Source organism: Bubalus kerabau, chromosome 7 (genome assembly GCF_029407905.1).
Source record: "Bubalus kerabau isolate K-KA32 ecotype Philippines breed swamp buffalo chromosome 7, PCC_UOA_SB_1v2, whole genome shotgun sequence".
In the NCBI taxonomy this organism is placed as follows: domain Eukaryota; kingdom Metazoa; phylum Chordata; class Mammalia; order Artiodactyla; family Bovidae; genus Bubalus; species Bubalus kerabau.
This window is the reverse complement of record NC_073630.1, coordinates 26206859-26215806: the sequence shown is the minus strand read 5'-3', so window position 1 is coordinate 26215806 and position 8948 is coordinate 26206859. Positions and strand designations below refer to the sequence as shown.

Here is an 8948-nt window from a genome sequence, read left to right as displayed (position 1 = left end):
CAAGGTCATGAAGATCTACTCGTGTTTTTTTAATAAGCATTTTATAGTTGGGCTCTTTAGATTTACAACCAATTTTGAGTTAATTTTTATGTATGGTGTGAGGAAAGGATCCAAATCCATTTTGTTACATGTGGATCATCAGTTGTCCCAGCACTATTGCTGAAAAGACTGCTCTTTCCCTATTGAATTTTCTTGGGACCCTTGGTGAAAATCAACTGAGTATATTGTGATTTTCCAGTGTGGAGGCTGACATCAGTTATCTGCTCACCAGCCCTTGATTTTTTTCTGTAGGCAGACGGCCATCTGTGTCATTCCCAGAAACACCATGGTCAAGGTACTCTTGATTGCCGTTATGGATTTGATGCCTATTATGGTAATCCATCCTAAAGGAAATCAGTCCTGAATATTCATTGGAAGGACTGATGCTGAGCTGAAGCTCCAATACTTGGGCCACCTGATGCAAAGAGCAGACTCATTTGAAAAGACCCTGATGCTGGGAAAGATTGAAGGCAGGAGGAGAAGGGGATGACAGAGGATGAGATGGTTGGATGGCATCTCCGACTCAAAGGATATGAGTTTGAGTAAACTCCAGGAGTTGGTGATGGACAGGGGGGCCTGGCGTGCTGCAGTCCACAGGGCCACAAAGAATCAGACACTATTGAGTGACTGAACTGAACTGATGGTAATCACTTTTACCTTGCTTCTGACTATTAACTGCAACAACTTGGTCTCTGATTTTTTGGAATTCTATCATCCCCATCAGCAAAATGGAAATGCACTACTGTGGCATTAATTCCTACTATCTACACAGGCATACAGAGAAGAATTAGCACTGAAATTCTCAAAGATATGAGAGAATCTTACAAAAATTTTATTCTTTGCTATCTTAGTAAAGGGTATATCCTCTGGGCTGTCCTGCCAGAACAGGGTTAGGGTGTTATCTTTCACTCTTTCCTGAGCCTTCTAAATCCTTTTATAGTACTCTGCCAAGGCAGTTCCATTATCTCTACCCTTATAGGCCATAATTGTGACTAAGCTTCAAGAAGGCATCCCAGTTCTGTGTTAGAACTGGGTTCCTGTGTTCTTGCCAAGATATTAAATCTGGAGTCAAGGAAGAGTACTTCAATGTCAACAAATCTCCCTTATTCAGATTAATACACTGCCTCCCCATCTTAACCCTCACAATCCTTTCCCACACATATTCTTCCAAGTCCTGTCAAAACAGATAAGCTAGTACTGTTGTTGTTGTTTAGTCGTTAAGTTGTGTCTGACTCTTTGCAACTCCATGGACTATGAAGTGAAGTGAAGTCGCTCAGTTGTGTCCGACTCTTTGTGACCCCATGGACTGTAGCCTACTACACTCCTCTGTCCATGAGATTTTCCAGGCAAGAGTACTGGAGTGGGTTGCCATTTCCTACTCCAGAGGATCTTCCTGACCCAGGGATCAAATCCAGGTCTCCCGCACTATAGGCAGACGCTTTACCGTCTGAGCCACCAGGGCCAAATTTAGACTTAAATTGAAGAAAGTAGGGAAAGCCACTAGATCATTGAGGTATGATCTATTTCGTATCCCTTATGATTATACAGTGGAAGTGACAAACAGATTCAAGGGATTAGATCTGATAGAGTGCCTGAAGAACTATGGATGGAGGTTTGTCACATTGTACAGGAGGCGGTAATCAAGATCATTTCCAAGAAAAAGAAATGCAAAAAGGCAAAATGGTTGGCTGAGAAGGCCTTACAAATAGCTGTGAAAAGAAAAGATGCAAAGGAGAAAAGGAAAGATATACCCATCTGAATGCAGAGTTCCAAAGAATAGCAAGGAGAGAGATAAGAAAACCTTCCTCAGCGATCAGTGCAAAGATATAGAGGAAAACAATAGAATGGGAAAGACTAGAGATTTCTTCAAGAAAATTAGAGGTACCAAGGCAACATTTCATGCAAAGACGGGCACAGTAAAGGACAGAAACAGTATGGACCCAACAGAAGCAGAAGATATTAAGAAGAGGTGGCAAGAATACACAGAAGAACTATATAAGAGAGATCTTCATGACCCAGATAACCACAATGGTGTGATCACTCACCTAGAGCCAGACATCCTGGAATGTGAAGTCAAGTGGGCCTAAGGAAGCATCACTATGAACAAAGCTAGTGGAGGTGATGGAATTCCAGCTGAGCTATTTCAAGTCCTAAAAGATGCTGCTGTTAAAGTGCTACACTCAATATGCCAGCAAATTTGGAAAACTCAGCATTGGCCACAGGACTAGAAAAGGTCAGTTTTCATTCCAATCCCAAAGAAAGGCAATGCCAAAGAATGTTCAAACTACTGCACAATTGCACTCATCTCACACATTAGCAAAGTAATGCTCAAAATTCCCCAAGTGAGGCTTCAACAGTACATGAACCAAGAAATTCCAGATGTACAAGGTGTATTTAGAAAAGGCAGAGGAACCAGAGATCAAATTGCCAACATCTGTTGGATCACAGAAAAAGCAAAAGAATTCCAGAAAAACATCTATTTCTGCTTTATTGACGATGCCAAAGCCTTTTACTATGTGGATCACAACAAACTGTGGAAAATTCTTAAAGTGATGGAAATACCAGATCACCTTATCTGCCTTCTGAGAAATCTATACGCAGGTCAAGAAGCAATGGAACCAGACATGGAACAATGGACTGGTTCCAAATTGGGAAAGGAGTACATCAAGGCTGTATATTTTCACCCTGCTTATTTAACTTCTATGCAGAGTACATTGTGCAAAATGTCAGTTTGGATGAAGCACAAGTTGGAATTGCCAGGAGAAATATCAATGACCTCAGATATGCAGATGACACCCCCTTATGGGAGAAAGCAAAGAGGAACCGAAGGGGCTCTTGATGAAAATGGAAGAGGAAAGTGAAAAAGCTGGCTTAAAGGTCAACATTCAGAAAGCAAAGACAATGGCATCCGGTCCCATTACTTCATGGCAGATAGATGGGGAAACAATGGAAATAGTGACAGACTTTATTTTCCTGGGCTCCAAAATCACTGCAGATGGTGACTGCAGCCATGAAATTAAGACACTGCTCCTTGAAAGAAAAGATATGACCAACCTAGACAGCATATTAAGAAGCAGAGACATTAGTTTGTCAACAAAGGTCTGTCTAGTCAAAGCTATGGTTTTCCAGTAGTCATGTATGGATGTGAGAGTTGGACTATGAAGAAAGCTGAGAGCCAAAGAATTGATACTTTTGACTGTGGTGTTGGAGAAGACTCTTGAGAGTCCCCTGGACTGCAAGGAGATCCAACCAGTTCATCCTAAAGGAGATCAGTCCTGTATATTCATTGGAAGGACTGATGCTGAAGCTTAAACTCCATTACTTTGACCACCTGATGCAAAGAACTGACTCATTTGAAAATACCCTGATGCTGGGAAAGTTTGAAAGCAGGAGGAGAAGGGGATGACAGAGGATAAGATGGTTGGATGACATCACCGACTAGATGGGCATGAGTTTGAGCATGCTCCAGGAGTTGGTGATGGACAGGGAGATCTGGTGTAGTGAAGCCCATGGAGTTGCAAAGAGTTGGACATGACTGAGTGACTGAGCTGAACTGGATTATAGCCTGTCAGGCTCCTCTGTCCATGGGATTTCCCAGGCAAGAATACTGGAGTGGGTTGCCATTTCCTTCTCCAGGGGATCTTCCTGAACCAGGAATTGAATCTGCATCTCTTGGATTGGCAGGCAGATTCTTTACCACTGAGCCACCAAGGAAGCCTTAATAAGCTAGTACTACATTTTGTTAAAAAAAGCTATTTTCTTCTGGAGCAGGGACTATATTTCCTTACTCAGTGAATACTGGGTCATGACCTTAGTTATTAGTTTGTACATTGTAAGGGGAGACTGTTGTGGGTCTTAAGGAGGCAACATCATCTTTCTAGGAATCTGCCTCATGTGAGATCTTTACAAGATATTCAGGTAAGGGACACTCTTTTTCTCTAGCAGAAGGGAGCGAGCTGCTTCAGGTAGTCTGAAGGCTCCAGAAGAACTTGGTGCTTCAATCTTCTTAAATTAATCCACCCAAATATCTTCATATCAGGTCTCAGGATTCCACTATTTTTCTATTATGGCTGTGTCTTCAGCTTGGGAGATATCTCAACATTGTACATCCAGTCTTTTCATAAGGTTTAGCTCTTTGGCCTGACTTTCAACATAGACTACCATCTAATTGTAAGAGTGAAGTTCTTTTTGGACCTTCAGCATATTAAAAAGCAGAGACATTACTTTGCCAACAAAGATCCATCTAGTCAAGGCTATGGTTTTTCCAGTGCTCATGTATGGATGTGAGAGTTGGACTGTGAAGAAAGCTGAGTGCCGAAGAATTGATGCTTTTGAACTGTAGTATTAGAGAAGACTCTTGAGAGTCCCTTGGACTGCAAGGAGATCCAACCAGTCCATCCTAAAGGAGATCAGTCCTGGGTGTTCATTGGAAGGACTGATGCTGAAGCTGAAACTCCAATACTTTGGCCACCTCATGTGATGAGTTGACTCATTGGAAAAGCTCCTGATGCTGGGAGAGATTGGCAGCAGGAGGAGAAGGGGATGACAGAGGATGAGATGGCTGGATGGCATCACTGACTCGATGGACATGAGTTTGGGAAGACTCTGGTAATTGGTGATGGACAGGGAGGCCTGACATGCTGCAATTCATGGGGTTGCAAAGAGTTGGACACAACTGAGCGGCTGAACTGAACTGATGGAAGCTTTCTGATCTTCCAGTGGACACTGAGTTGATGGCTGATATGATTCTATTTTATTTCTACTCTATATTCTATTCTATTCTTTCAAGCCTTTTATGACATCTAACAAAAAACTTTCAATTCCACAATACTGGTAATTACCATCAGCCCATATCATTCATGCAATGCTTTTCCTTTCCCCTATATTTCATCACATTCACTATGGATGAATGTGAGTCTCACATAGAATGTGAGTAATTGAATGCTACATCATGCTGGGTTTTATCACTCTCCTGCTCCCACCAGTGATTATATTACTGGTATCATCTAAATGGAGACAGTATGGCCATAGAGTCTCATATTGAGAATCTGCTTTCCAGGACAATTCTTGGTACCAAATACCTTTGGGTTTCACTAAAAGCAATGCCTGAGATAAGAACCTGGGTGTGGGTAGTTTATTTGGGTAGTGATCCTACAAAGCATGAGCATCCAGGTAAGAAGAATGGGATGGTGAAGGAGGAAGAGACAATATCAGGGTACTTTATTCAGATCAGTACTCTGGGCAACAAGGGAACAAAATGCTTCCAAGAATTAGTCATCTGAAGGGTGGAAGTCTGGAGCTTTTATCTACTGACACCCTCGCTGTGGGCTGCCCAACTCCTGTGGTATTAGAGAAGGTCCTGGGGGCAGAATACAGAAAGACGTGCAGAAGCAGGCACTTGTGGTGGGAGTCTGGCAGCAGGAGCTGAGTTAGAACTGTTCATAATAACCATGGCTACAGTCAAGATGGGGAGGTGAAGATGTAAGGACTTAGGGAAGAAATCTAGGCTAGAGATACAGATGTGAAAATTATGTACAGGTGATGTTGAAAGCACAAGAATAAACAAGATGAAGAGGTGGAGAACACAAAAGAACCTATTTTTAAGAAGATGGGGGAAGAGGATTCAGGAAAGAACTCTAAGAATTGATCTGATTTAAAAGTTAAAAAGTGTTTACTTAGCTCTTTATTCTATACTTGAATATTAAAAATTTTATAATTGCTGCCTTAAAAAAAAGAATTAAAAAAAAAAAAAGAATTGTTCTGAGATGTCAGAGAATCAGGAGAGCATGTTATCATGGCAAAGAAAAGAAGAGAGATTTTTCAAAGAAGAGGTTGGTCAGCATATAGAAATACCGCAGAGAAATCTAATAAGATAAGGACTTTAAAATATCCACTGTGTTTGTCAATAAGCAGGTCATTTTGATCATCTTCTTTGTAAGTTTCAGTAAGGTAGTAAGGGCAGATGCCAGATTACAGTGGGTTGATAATTCAGACGAGAGGGACTAGGTATCATAAAATGGCAACATTTTCAAGGTGATTAGCTGAGAAAGAAAGGAGAGAGGCACTATTCATGAATGACAGGAAAGCGAGAGATTCTTTCTTAGGTAGGTGTTCAGTTTTCAAAGCTACAAATTCGCCAGCTCAAAGATTTCTTTTCTTTCCTAAACTAGTTTCAGTTGACTAATTTTTGTTGAGGAGTTAGTTCTTTAGCCAGTTAATAGGAGATGCAGCTGCTTTAAGGAAATACCATCCCTTTATTTATCTCACCACTTCCTCTTACAAAAGGAAAGACTTGAGTTACAACTGGGTTGTGTTCTACTGTAACCACCACAATTCAAGTGAGGGCCGGGGATTGTCCCAGAGCCTGGAAACAGGAGGAAAAAGTGATTAAAATAAACACAAAGCTTGTTTACGTATTCACAGGAAACTTCCCACGACCTATTAAAATGGAAACAAAGAGATCAAATTCGAGCGAAAGGGACGCAAAATTTCTCTTAGTCCATGGAGGCCAATGTTCTTTACAGTAAAAAGCCCTGCAAAAGAAAATTTGCCAAATACACTACTGTTTTCTCTGGCTGCCAGCTTTCCAGCATCCGGTCACATTATTGCCCTGATTTTCCCTCTTATTACAGGCAGGCGGGAGCTTGCAATTCCCTGCTGAAGCAGAGGGCATCCATGCAGATGCCTGTCCTAGGCAATTGCAGTGTGACTCACACAGTGAGCCTGGGAATCTTGGGAGTTGAACTGAGGACAAAATGGGAGGGATTTCCCTTCGAAGGGCTGGTCTCTGGGTCTCTTTACACACCCTCTGCTTCATGGAAGCTTACTGCTTGGCTGCCGAGTGCCTCCCGGAGAAAGATTATGAGGCTTATGGGGAAAGTTAGTGCTTGTTGCTTTTTTTCCTTCCTTAACCAACTTCCTTGACTTTGTGCTTAACTCTGCTCTTACTGTTGTTTTTTTCTAAAGTTTCCCAACTTAATATATGGGTTTATGAGAAATTTTATAGCTAAGATTGATGATGATGATATTACTACTTAGAATTTGTAGAGCAATTGGTATCATGAATTTCAAAGAACTATGCGGTTCTTAATCTCTGGAACACTTGTTAGGAGATATTATTAGAATAGAGACTGATATCCAATTGCAGGAAGACCTGGGAGGCAACTTCCCCCCCTTCCTCCTTTCTCTCTTCCTTCCCTTTCTCCCTTTCTGCCCTTCCTTTCTTTTCCATGCTTCCTCTTCTTAATACTACCATGTCTGCCCTAATAGCCTGCTTTTCTCACAGGGCAATCATGAGATGAAACAACACGTAGGAAACTATTTTAAATTTCATAATGTCCTATGGTATTGTTTTGTGATTATGATGATCACTCCTTGCTATTTTTGGAATGAAGATCAAAGATGATAGCACTGATAGGAACACAGTAATTGACACATGAGTATTTCTTTCTTTTACCCTGCACATGACACTGAAGTGGCAGCAGTAGTACTGGTGGACTTGTCACATTATTTTTTAACTAACTGTTGATAATAGTCTTATGTTTGTCTCAATTCTACCTGCATTAGGCCTTGTGTGTATGTGTATATATCTATATCTATGTCTATCTATACCTATTACAGATTTTTAGGATTATTAATCATAAATCACGTTGGTTTTCTCAAATTATTTGCTGATTTGTTGATGCTACAACTGTTTATAGAGTGACTGTGACCTTCCTTCTTGATCTCATCTTTCCCTAACAATTCTCGGTGTACTTACAAAAAGATCATTTCCTGTCTTGTGTCTAACAGAATGAATGGGCTGGGTCTGTTTCTCTCAAGTCAGAACTATGAGAACAGCCCTGAAGCTTTCTTCAGTTTCTGAGATCATAGTAGCTGCTTTTCACCTATTTCTGAGCATTCAATGAGGAAGGTAATAGTGCTTCAGTACATGATACAATATACTTTCAGGATATCAGGGCCCATCAGATAATAGATTCAAAGCTGATCCAGTTAATTTCCAATAGGGCTTCTGGAATTTTATGGGATCTCTGTGTGGACATCAGGATATCCACGATAGCTCACATATCAGGATCGTATGGAAGGTTGGCTCCCCTTGTCAGGTGGACATCGACTGTTGGCCTGTTGTTCTTAGTTCCAGGTCTGCACTGAGCTGAGACACTTGCTTCTTGCTTCCCAGGTATTAATGAGTTGGCTAAATCTTTAAATGTGAGAGAAAAATAAAAATGAAGCAGAACCTTTTTCTCATGAGGTCTCTTTGACTCCTCTAGGTAGTTCGGTTTTCCCTAGGTTGACAGGATCGGATTTTCTTCCAGATCTCCTTTTATTCTCTCCCACCCCACAAGAACATAATAACACACCAGAAGCATCACATTCCAGATGCCCAATCTTAGCGCAAGTGTCTGCAGGATGTCCAGCCTTCTTTGGGGACCAAACACTACAAGAACCTGTGGACTCTCCAATGGGCACAATGCCTGTAGACTGAAATAGAAAAGATGATCTGCATGACCTCTAGGGCTTTACAGATTTGTGATTGTCTAATAACAAGATTATTTCTCCTGACTATACCCTTCCACAGCATGACAGACTGTACCTGGAAGTACTGGTAGATGTCATGGGTGTAACACAGTTAATTTGGTAACCGTGGATGCCACTTTCCTCCCAGTAAGTGTGCTCTGGCTCTGCAATCTCACTGGCTATTGAATTTTCCCCTGTGGAATATGTTTTCTTTGGCATGGAAATTTAAAAATCCTTTTGGAACAGAAGAGTTGCTCCTTGTTGATGTTAGGGAGGAAAAGAGAAAAGAGACTCTTCCCAATTGGAGGAAGTACATGACACTTCCCATGGGCCTCTATCACCCCCTCTTCCTCTACAGATCAGCTCAAGGTTTTATTGTCAATCACTTTATG

At 41.3% G+C, this 8948-nt stretch overlaps 1 long non-coding RNA gene across 1 annotated transcript; it reads left to right on the top strand.

Moving 5' to 3' along the window:
- Positions 1-6864: 6864 nt before the first annotated feature.
- LOC129657169 (uncharacterized) lies at positions 6865-8270 on the top strand. Its single transcript, XR_008716573.1, has 3 exons — positions 6865-6918; positions 7831-7951; positions 8046-8270. It is a non-coding gene; the product is annotated as an uncharacterized LOC129657169 (long non-coding RNA).
- Positions 8271-8948: the final 678 nt, after the last annotated feature.